General features: G+C 41.3%; 1 long non-coding RNA gene across 1 annotated transcript in view; it reads left to right on the top strand.

Annotated features, from left to right (window-relative positions):
* LOC117956404 overlaps positions 1-8,978 on the top strand; it is a 13,729-nt gene extending 4,751 nt beyond the window's left edge. The window contains exon 3 of the long non-coding RNA XR_004659250.1: positions 8,885-8,978. This is a non-coding gene — a long non-coding RNA (uncharacterized LOC117956404). The remainder of the gene's footprint in view (positions 1-8,884) is intronic.
* Positions 8,979-12,313: the final 3,335 nt, after the last annotated feature.

Raw genomic sequence — 12,313 nt, 5'->3', positions numbered from 1 at the left:
GGATATTGACTCATATTACTCGTAAAATACTTGTACTCGGCAAAAGTGCTTTATCCGTACCGAATACTCGTTTCAGCCGGATACTCGGATCACCCCTAGTGGACACACAGGCACGCTATATCTCTATGTATATACATTTGTATATATGTATAATTTTTTTTCCAAGGGCGAGAATTTTTGTGAGCAGACACTCCAGAGGCGAGACTTTCAAAAAAATAAAATACACACCTACTATGCCTATCCTTGCTTGATATTTTCACTTTCTTTCTAAATTAATGCTATATTTGTTTAAATTCATTAAGGTGTAGAGACTCTGAATATACATGAATCATTCATAATGATAACTGGGCTATCAAACTAGAAAATGATTTCAGATAACTATCACCAGACCAAGTCATCTGAGGAGTCTGCTCTGTCTGCACAAGTGCCGTGACCAACGGGCATAGTTCAAATAACTCTGTATGCAATTGGATAGTCCTTCAACCAATCAGAGCAACGAGCCGGGTGACGTAGAAGCGACATCGGCATCAACTGGTGTGGTGATAAGTTGGCTACGCATTTGTTTTGCTGAACCAACTACAAACAGACAGCTTTTGTTTTAGCTTGTTTACAAAAATTCTCTATTTGAAGAGTAACTCGCTGTGTTTGTGTGGACAAGAGTTGAACTCATGTAGACATGTTTATGCCTGTAGGGCCCTATCTTTCACTTCGCGCAAGTGTCTTTATATTTTAAGACCGTCCAGTGCCCACGTTGTTTAAATAGCAAATGCACCAGCGCCCATGGGCGTGCTGGTCTTAAAGGAAGGTGTGTTCAGGTGATTCTTGGCATATTGCTATCTTGGGGCAGCGGGACGTGATCGCGCCATTGACCTACAAAAACCTGGTCTAAAGTCAATAACGCAGCATTTCATTGGTATTTTAACAGCGCATTAAAATGTGTACAGGCTTGTGCACAGCATGAGCACACTATGCTTGTTACACACACAGGGCAGCGCAGCACACATACATGCAGAAGATTACAAATAAAAATATTACGATGCAAATCCTCCATCATAATAGCTATAAGCCAAGGTACAAATGCACCTGGCTGTTAAAAGGGAATGGGAGATGACCTCTAAATGTTTTTTTGCATTTTACACCCAATACACACCTATGAATAAATGACACTAAGTGCAACACTTTTGAACCATTCGCTTGACTCTTTTTCATTCATTTTTATATATTTTTGGGGGCATTTTTTAGGCATTTAATGACAGTACAGCTAAAGAAATGAAAGGGGAATGACATGCAGCAGGTTGGAGCCAAACCCTAGCCCACTGTGTCGAGGAGTAAACCTCTATATAAGGATGTCCACTCCGCCAACTGAGCTATCCAGGTACCTGAGAGATTTTATTGTACCTACAGTCATCTGAAGGTTGTCTGCTGTGCTACACTAGTATCAGGAATATGACTTTTTTAAGATATAACATTGAATTTTGACTTGGGGATACTATTAAGTCTTTCCAAGTAATAAGGTTATAGAAAAGAAGAAAAAAAAAAGATAAAAATCCTGCTCAGTAGCCTTAACTCATTGTTGTCTGTAAGTACTATATACTAGGACTGGGCAAGTTAACGGGTTATTATTGCGTTTAGTTAATTAACGCCGACAATTTTTTTATCGCACGTTAACAGTTTTTATTCTTTAATATTTAAAAGGTTTGTTGCACTGCAAACACTGCAAAGTTAAATTTTCTTATCACCGGAGTATTTTCAGTCTGAAATATCACCTTAACAGTAGATACCAGCAAAGCATTCAACGAAACACACAGTGGTGCGAGGCTTCGGCAGGCTCCGTTAGATGCAGCGTGGGGCGGTAGACCACGTTAGATGCAGCCCGTGGTTAAGTTTAGATAAACAAAGGCAAGAGACGCTAATTAATGCCATAGCGACGTGGATAGCAACAGACTGCAGGCCGTTTAGGGTTGTGGAGGACATCAGTCTGAGAATTGCAACAACGACGGCAGGTATGAGATTCCCTCCAGATGCACCATCACAAGCAGAATACAAGAGTTGTATGAAAAGGAGAGGACTGCAAAACATGCACCCGCTGTTTCTCTTACTGGGGACTACTGGACTCACTGGGTAACCAGAATTATCTCGGAGTTACAGCGCATCACACTGATGAGAAGTGGGCACTGCATTCACATGCTCTGACTGCAATGAAAACAGAGGAGAGACATCAGGCTGAGACATGCACGGGACACTTTATTGAAGTTGCACAGCAGTCGAATGTGTCAAATAAAGTCACCGCAGTTAGCACAGATAGTACGAATAGATACGGAATCTGATCGCTGCTGCAAGCTTTCCGATCATGTCCCCTGCTTTGCGCACGGTCTCCAGCGTTCTGTCACAGTGTCTCTGCTTTACAGCGTGTTGGACATTGTCCCTCAGTGTCTCTGCTTAACAGCGCATTGGACAGTATCCTTGCGAAGTGCAGAAAAGTTGTGGGCACTCTAAACACAGTTCAAGTGCTGCAGAGTTAGAGCAACAACAGAAGAACGTGTACATAAGAAGGAGTCGCTTATGCAACACGTTCCAACCAGATGGAATTCATCTCTGATAAATACATTTTGTTTAAGTTGAGATGTACACTAAATATTTTATTTAACTAACACTTTATAAACAAAATGCTGGTAAGATTTTGCAGAATAAATATTATTCTTTAGTCACTTTAGTTCATATGGCTGAATATTTAAAAACAAATTGCACTGTATACACTACTTTTGAATTCATTATTTCATTTTGCGATTAATCACGAATAATCAGGGAAATTATGCGATTAAAACTCTTAATCGCTGCCCAGCTCTAATATATATATATCCAGTCCATGTTATAGACTTTTGCATTTGCACCCTTGCATCTATCTGTGCATGTGTTTGGTCTGCTTGTTTGTTTCTGTGTCTGGCCAGTGAGCTGTGAGCTCCGTTCCTGGTGTTGTGTCTTTTTTAGGTCTTTGCCCTCCCTGTCTTAACCTCTCTGTGTATTTTTGATGTGGTCCGTTCTTGGTAACAGTGTATTGTTTAATTGTTTAAATGTAAATAAAATAAAAATATTTTATAATATATGATCACAAAAAAGGGAACCCAGCAACAGCAATGATTAGTTTCTTCTCCATCTTCCTGGGACTAGTGTTTTGGTAGGAACAAAAGTTTACATTGTATGTTCCTCTAGAATCAGCCAGCACGAAGGACCTCTATAATCCGATTGGTTGTTGGGTTTTACCGCTGGACCTCATAATAACTCATTACTGTAAAAGTAGACCTAAAACGACCAAAACGCAACACCAACAGATTTCCCGCTCCTTGGTGTCTTATACTATTAATTTAAATTTAATCATGCAAGTCTTGTAGATGTGTTGATTGCACATCTGAGCCACTGACAAAAATCTAAAATCCTCATAAAATACATGTTTCATCATTAAATTCATGTTGCTGCTCCCAGTGTTGTAAAGTGGTTACATCATCCACTTTCAAAAGGAGTAAACCTCTTCTTACTGAGAGGGGAGCTTTGTAAGTAACACAGTGCTTGTTAATTCTCTGCGTGATTGCCAGAGGTGATTCTCGATGATGCTTGATAAATACTGCCCCTGGTCTTGAGTCTTTAACCCACACTCACACAGTGGGCAGCTTGATTGATTGGTTGCTCTGTTCGTTGTGGGCAGTTTGAGAGGCTTTGGTTGCATCTGCAGTAGAAAAATCACATCCTTTCAAAATGGAAGAGAAATGAACCTGTAAAAAAAACTACATGCACAGTGCTGGAGAGGAGGGTCTGGCTTGTCCACACAGCATTCTGGGATGCAAGAAAAACTGGCTCTGGTTTATTGGCATTTCTTTAAACCAATCACAATCAGCTTGGCCAGCGCTAAGCGCCAGACAGATCCTCAGTGCTGCTGCTAAATAGCCTGGGAAGGAACTTCTTTTGGTGGAACATGATTACATTCAAGTTGTTTTCGTCCTGCAACAGAAAACAGAGAGTGGACAGTTAGTCTAGTTAGCTGTCTGGACTTACCCTGCAGAGATATGTGGAGCCCTATCCTATCTGGTGGCCGGGTTTGCCACTAAGCCCGACCGGGCAAAGTCCAAAGAAGCTACATGGCACCCTTCTCTCCATCCCATGGGCGCACCACCTGCAGTAGTGTACAGAGCAGAATTATTACTTATATTGTTATCAAACACCACCCCGAAAAGCAATGACTTAGTTTTACCTGTGTGACTCGTCCAGTTCTGTGTATGGTGTGCACACTATTTGTTTTCTGAGACACTAGTGATTAGGAATGGGGGCCAGACTGTGTGTGGGACCCTTAAGGCCTGGGCCAGCCCTGGTAACAGTACTGCTTTTGTTGGGTTATATTATTACACACAGAACTTATACTTTACTGCACATTTCTTTGCAGCTGAGTCAGAGTTCACTTAGATACTGTACAAGGACATCACCTATGAATTCGTCTATTTGGGATAGTTCAAAGGTTTTCACCTGGGCTTCAGGTTGGGGCTCTTCCAGGGCATATTCTCTTGTTCAGCCTTTCCACTGCAGATTTGGCTGTCGTTGTTGGCTCTAAAGGTGAAAGTGTTCCTGAGCTTGCATTTTTTGCAGAGTACAGCAGTTCTTTTGAGAATCTATTTTCTTTTTCTTTCATATTCATTGTCCTACTTTTTCTTCACCTTCCAAAGAGAAAGAGCTGCATAGCAGTACCATGGCTAACAGCAAAGACTGTGCTTTCATTCAAGATGAAAAGATGAAGATAAAAAACCTTTTTATACAGTAAGTAGTAATTTAGATTATGAAATGTTAATTATTTGGTTGAAGTGACTTCCTTTTTGTCACTTTTGACCTTTGCCTTGCAGGAATTAATTATTGGTAACACAATTGATGCTCACTTAGCCAATTAAAATAACATACTCTTAACTGACAACAGTTTGATTCATTAGTACAAATTGAATCAAAATTCAAGCAGTCCTGACGAAAGAAATGGAATGGTGGGGAAGACTATAAATCCCAGAAGGCAATAAAGTAAGAAACGTGCAATTGGGGAGTTTAATATGTTTGTGATGTGGTTAAATGTGTGATGCAATTTGAGGTTTAGCTTTGAACTTGAAGAAGATCACTTTTGGCTGTCAGTGACTGTGAAGCACTGTTATGTCTTCAACTCTAGTGTTAAACAAGCTGTGGTCACTCCTAATAACAAAAAAGGACCAAAGTTAAAAAGCTTAAAAAATTCTTTGTAAATGTTATTTATTAGTGCATTGGAACATTGTGCAAAAGGTGATAGATTAGATTAGACATTACCAAGACACAAACAGAGGCTGTGTTCTGAAAATGGTTCAGGTTTTAAGTGGAAGTACATTACATGTTTGTGTGCACGTCGTGGAGACGGGATTAGAATTTATACTTCTTTTTTATATGGTGTCCCTTCAAACGTTAACCTGTAATATTAAACCTACCCCCTTTTATAAAATACACATATGACTTACATTTGTGGGATTAATTGTGGAGTTTTTTTCCCCAGACCATCCACACGCTGCAAAGCGGAGGAGGCTCTGGCTAGTCCACACAGCATTCGGGATGAGAGAAAAACTTGCTCTGGTTTATTGGCATCTCTTTAAATCAATCACAATTGTCACAGGCGGCACTCAGCTCTGCACGGAGCTAGCCTCCGCCGTCTCCACCACGGCACCTCCTGTGCTCTTCCCCCGGAGATTGGTAAGGCTATGACCGCCATCCTCACCCTGACCATGGCGTCCATGGTGGTGCTGTCCAGGGTCATGGCTTGGCAGACTGTGGCCCAAAGAAACATCTGGTTCCACGTGTCACAACGCAAGCTCCTGTACAGCCCCATAGCTCCCGAAGGACTATTATTTATATCGGGATCCCTAACAAGAGTCTGCAGAAACGGCAATATGTTCAGAACAGTGCTGCAAGGATCCTGATGAGAGTGCGAAAGTATGAACACATCACACCCATTTTCCACTCACTTTACTGGCTTTCCGTTTCTGCTAGGATTGAATACAAGGTCTCAATTCTCACCCACCAGTGCATCTATGGAAATGCCCCCCCCATACCTGAAATAACTACTCATCCCTCATACTACAACCGCTCAAAAAACTCCAACCGCCTCCTACTTCCCAGAACTAAGCTCAGCACCATGGGTGATCATGCATTCTGCTCTGCCGCTCCTCGGACGTGGAATGCCCTCCCTAACCATCTAAGGGCACCACAGACTTTTGAGAATTTTAAAAAAGGACTAAAAACCTTTCTTTTTTGCAGAACTTATGAGTTTTAACCTTGCACAAAAATGGTGTGTCACTATTTATAGATATTTTACACTGATGTTTTTTACCTTGCTTTTTACCTGTAGCACTTTGAGATTTGTTTAAATGTAAAGTGCATTACAAATAAAATGTATTATTATTATTATTATTATTATTATTATTTTATTATTGGGTCCCGCCTACAGACCGTCATGTCTCATCTTCACCAGGCGGCAGACGATGCGGTCCTCCTGGCCCCACACAACTGGCAGGCTTCACAAGGCCGGAGGACCATGAGAGCTGCCCCCACCTGGTCTAATCCGCCTCCCGAGCCACCCAGCAAGCAGCGGCGACAGTGGCAATGACAAGACGTGGGGATTGTCTGTCCCTCTTCTGTTGAGAGTTGGAATCACAACGGTCCTTTTAAGAACATTTTCCCCTCAACCAAACAGCTTGTTTCCTCTGAACAACAGGCTGATAAGCAGCAGTTCCACACACCAGGCTGCCGCTGCTGCTGCTGCTGCACGCGGGGCGCCAACGCCTCCTTGTTATGCCGGCAGTGGGAATGAACGTCAATTCAGTCCGGGGAAGGAGAACGAGGGATTTTACTCTCAATACTTTCTCACTCCGAAAAGAAGTCAGGTGGGCTGCGCCACATCTCAACCTGTCACATAAATGGCGAAAGAGCTCTCTGGTCCCCGCGCAATTGATAGTTTATCTGGGCGTAGAAATAAACTTGAAACATGAGAGCCAGGCTGTCATGACCAGCAGGACGTCCGGCTTCATGCCACAGTGTCAGCTCAGCACTGTCATTGATGTAACTTCTGGGCATGATGTCTGCCTCTGGTTCCTCTGGGCCTCCTCCACATGAGGCAAATCCAGAGGTAGTTTCATCGCCAACAACTCGACCCCATTCGCCACAAATGGCTGTCCATCCCTCATTCCCTCATAATGATCATGTTATATTCATGCACACCTATTGTCACGAAAATGATGTGCCGCAGCAACCATGTTCTCCTGTCTCACCTCTCCTGTTTGAGTCTTTTTGTGAGATGCAGTTTTAATCTCATACATTGTCTTAATCCTGTTGCATGCACTCAGATAATCTGGGGACCCCATTGCATGTGTGATTTTCCGCCTGCACACAGTTTTCTGTCGGACTTTCCTTAATGGTACCAATCATGCACAAGAAGAATCAGAAGAATGGAATCTGGTTGAGCCTCTATGATTATTTTGGGAAAAATGTAATCTATATTCTGCTTGTGGGCCCAGGTGGCATTGACTACATCAGCTTTGCCCTAACCCAGTAGCGTAGCCCTTAGAGTGCAAAGCCTATGCGAAATAGAACAATAGTTAGGTATTGTAATTCCAGATTATATAAGTTTAGGTGAAGCCATCTATGGTCTGGGCCACCTGCTCCAATAACATTATCTGAAGAAAAATCTGATGTCTGGGAGACCGCTTTGTTTATATACAGTATCTGTGGACGTAGTTGAGACCCGTGCTGGACGCAAAGGCGGAAAAGAAACTCTTTATGACTGCTCATGCGCGAAGGGATAAACCCAGTAGCCCTTCGAGGGCTACACCTATACTCAGAGAATCTGTAGTTACAGTACATAACTACCGTTATGAATGGATGCAATGGAGACATGCAGATGTATAAAAGGAGACTCAAAACTCCAGGACACCTGACTTCAAATAGGAACAATCTGCTGAGTATTTCTAGTATTCCAATGTGAAATGCACCTTGACCAGCATGCACAAGATTTTCTTCCTTCCTTCCTTAAATATGGGCCATAATTGACACTTGTTTCTTCACAGAACCAGTCATCTCGCTAATTGAACACAACAATACTATTATTTTTAACATGCCCCTTTCGATTACAGATTCAGTTACACAGAATAAGCAGCATGCATGTCATAACTGTCGGGTCTGTTGGTTTTCTATGACTCTCCAACAGTCCTCCTTAATAGTACGTTATTTGCTATGTAGAAATATGACTTTTACCACAAAAATATGATTTATGAGGTTATTGATGTTGGAATGCTATTATTTTGAACAAAACTGTATGTGTACCCACTCTACCAATTGAGCTAACCAGGCCACAAAGCAATGAAATACACAGGAAATATACAGAAATAATTATGATAGTGATTTTTAAATCATAGTAAAAATATAGCACAAAGTTTGTCTTTACATCTGTTACAGATCTGTTGTGGCATTGGCAGATAAGGATGAGTTTGTTTTATTATTTTGTAGTCTACAGAGCATTCTATGAAATATCAATTAAAGCCTGATTCATAAACGTCATTTTAAATTATTTGAGTGATGGATAAAGTTCTTTTCATGTACATGTGAGCATCATCTCCCTGTTAATGATTATTTGATTTAATCCTGAATGGTGAAGTCAGATTCAAAATATGAGACACTGTAAATTTGCAATAAATGACTCATTGATCAACCTTCTGATGATTAGTCCATACGTGGCCTGTGACCTGATCATACACATCCACACCAACTTGTAAAAATAATTAAATTAAGAAAAGTGATTTGTTTACATGTGTCACATAAACTATGGTTACATGGGGAAATTTAGTTTGTTGCCCTTATTCCAAAAAAGACGGTATTCCGACTAATCTGTTTCCATGGCTAATGAATTTAAATATTCTTCTAATGTTCCCGTTTACATGCACCGTGCAAAATAAATAGTGTATTACTTATTGGTAAACACAGCGTCCCTCTTTCATTCCTTTAACCTGTTTCTTGAAAAAGTCGGCTTAGGGATGTGTTAGTTACATGTCTTAAGAATGCCTTAAAAACCTGAACAATACCGGAAAATGCCACGTTTTAATTGGAAAATGGTATATTGGGAAAAGGGCCTTATTCAGAATATCCAAACTAAATATGCTTTTAACATGACCTGTATCCAATTTGGGATATTGTCATATTCTGAGTAATAGTGGAATATTGCCGTTTGTGATTTCTGATATTTTATACATATGAGTGCAGTGGGCCTACATACCTTAAAGTGTGACTATAGGTGATTCCAAGTGTGATTAAATATTGGTGTGCATATAAGTTTCTATGCCCCGTTTATTGTCTCAATGTGCTGTTCAGCCACCAAGGAAATGGGTCAATTCACTGTGGAGTACCAACGTTAATTGGCACTGGTCCTGGCAACTGATGGGGGGGGGGTGATTTTTGAAATACCATGCCAAACACCTCTTAATTTGGTTTTCTACATTTTTTAATTATCATTATGACAAAAAAGGCATGTGCAGAATAGGTAGGAAAGTCAAGGAAACCGGGGATAGAACATACAGTGAGGAAAGTTGAACACCCTGCTATTTTGCATTTCACCCACTGAGAAATCATGGAGGGGTCTAAAATTGTAATCGTAGGTGCATGTCTAATCTAAAAAAATTTTACAACAAAAACCCAGATATCACAATGTGTGATTTTTTTTACTATTTATTTGTATTATACAGCTGCAAATAAGTATTTGAACACCTGTCTATCAGCTACAATTCTGACCCTCAAAGACCTGTTAGTCTGCCTTCAAAATGTCATCCTCCACTCCATTTATTATCCTAAATTAGATGCACCTGTTTGAGGTCGTTAGCTGCATAAAGACACCAGTCCACCCCATACAATCAGTAAGAATCCAACTACTAACATGGGCAAGACCAAAGAGCTGTCCAAAGACACTAGAGACAAAATTGTACACCTCCACAAGGCTGGAAAGGGCTACGGGGAAATTGCTAAGCAGCTTTGTGAAAAAAGGTCCACTGTTTTTGCAGTCATTAGAAAATGGAAGAAGCTAAACATGACTGTCAATCTCCCTCAGACTGGGGCTCCATGCAAGATCCCACCTCGTGGTGTCTCAGTGATCCTAAGAAAGGTGAGAAATCAGCCCAGAACTACACAGGAGGAGCTGGTCAATGACCTGAAAAGAGCTGCGACCACCGTTTCCAAGGTTACTGTTGGTAATACACTAAGACGTCATGGTTTGAAATAATGCATGGCATGGAAGGTTCCCCTGCTTAAACCAGAACATGTCAAGGCCCGTCTTAAGTTTGCCAATGACCATTTGGATGATCCAGAGGAGTCATGGAAGAAAGTCATGTGGTCAGATGAGACCAAAATATAACTTTTAGGTCATAATTCCACTAACCGTGTTTGGAGGAAGAAGAATGATAAGTACCATTCCAAGAACACCATCCCTACTGTGAAGCATGGGGTGGTAGCATCATGCTTTGAGGGTGTTTTTCTGCACTGTATTAAGGAGAGGATGACCGGGGCCATGTATTGCAAGATTTTGGGGAACAAACTCCTTCCTAGCACTTTGAGATCTATTGATGATGATTATTATTATTATTATTATTATTATTATTCCCTCAGTTAGAGCATTGAAGATGGGCCGAGTCTGAGTCTTCCAACATGACAATGACCCGAAGCACAAAACCAGGATTACCAAGGAGTGGCTCTGTAAGAAGCATATCAAGGTTCTGGTGTGGCCTTGCCAGTCTCCAGACCTTAACCCAATAGAGAATCTTTGGAGGGAGCTCAAACTCCATGTTTCTCAGCAACAGCCCTGAAACCGAAAATAGGAGGTAACCTTGCTCCTTATTACCTCATAAGGAGCAAGATTCCATTTCTAGCCTGTTAATGGAACTTTCAACCTCACATTTATACTTTATATACAATTATTGGGAAATATTAACTACAGTTCATTTAAAAGGTGACTGTGGCTCAATGGTAGAGCGGTTGCCTGTCAATGAGAAGGTTAGTGGTTCAATCCCTGGCCCCACAGTCCCATTTGGAAGTGTCCTTGGACAAGACACTGAACCCTGAGTTGCCCCCGATACGGCACATCTGAGTGAGTGAGTGAGTACTGATTTTACTGTAAATATGCACCGTACAAGGTGCCACCTGCTCATCAGATAAACACTATCTGATGAGCAGTTGGCACCTTGTACGGCAGCCTCGGCCACAGTGTATGAATGTGTGTGAATGGTGAATGTTTCCTGTATGATTTAAAAGCGCTTTGAGTAGTCGTTAAGACTAGAAAAGCGCTATATAAATACAGCACATTTACATTTACGGGACAGTTCCGGTGCCGCCAGAACTTTTGCCGGATGACCCTCACTTTCCTCTTTCTTCCGAGCAACAATTTCCCCAACCTCTGAGAAAAATTACAGGCTGAAAGTGGCTTGTCTGAAGATAGATTTTTGTGCAACAAAGCAGGCCTGCTTAGTTTTTTTGGGGAATGACTGTAAAGATTTACAAAGAATGTTTGTTACTTCCTCTCTACCTGTGAAGTTATTAATCTATTGGTAGGGGGCGTTTGCTGTGGAAAAATAACACACGGTGATAAACTGGTAAGAGCAAATTTGGTTTTACCATGTATCCATGTACTGCTCCTCAGATCTCTGCAGGGTAAATCCAGACAGCTAGACCATCTGTCCAATCGGAGTTCTCTCTTGCACAACTAAAAAACATTTTAAACGTACACGTTCTACCAAAACAAGTTTCTTTCCGAGGCTATTTTGCAGGGGGACCGAGTGTCGCCCATGATTATTGTGATTTGGTAAAAGAAATTCCAATAAACTAGGGCACATTTTCCCCCCATCCAGGAATGCTGTGTGGACTAGCCAGACCCTCCTCATGCTTGGGATGAAGGTCTGGCAATGCAAGACAAATGTATTGTGTGATTTAACATTGTATATGTGGCATTTTCTTTTGCAGGGTGAAAATGTTCCACCAAAACAAGTTCCTAGACTATGTTTCAGAGCCAGGAGCCCTGCATCTAGAGTTCAGCGCCTCCCAAGAAGATTGTGATTGGTTTGAAGAAACAACCCAGTGCAAGATTATTAAATAAGTGAATGTCTCTCATTCCGCTAAGAGTAAAAACAAGACATTCACAATCTATGGTAGAAGGGAGCAGTATACAGGTCATGATGCTGAGTCTTCCTCTGATCTTACGGCAGTTCTCCTCCTTAGTGGCTCTCGTTGCGTCTTTGTG

Source organism: Etheostoma cragini, chromosome 14 (genome assembly GCF_013103735.1).
Source record: "Etheostoma cragini isolate CJK2018 chromosome 14, CSU_Ecrag_1.0, whole genome shotgun sequence".
Classification (NCBI taxonomy): domain Eukaryota; kingdom Metazoa; phylum Chordata; class Actinopteri; order Perciformes; family Percidae; genus Etheostoma; species Etheostoma cragini.
The sequence above is the reverse complement of the archived record's forward strand: the minus strand, read 5'-3'. Positions and strand labels throughout refer to the sequence as shown.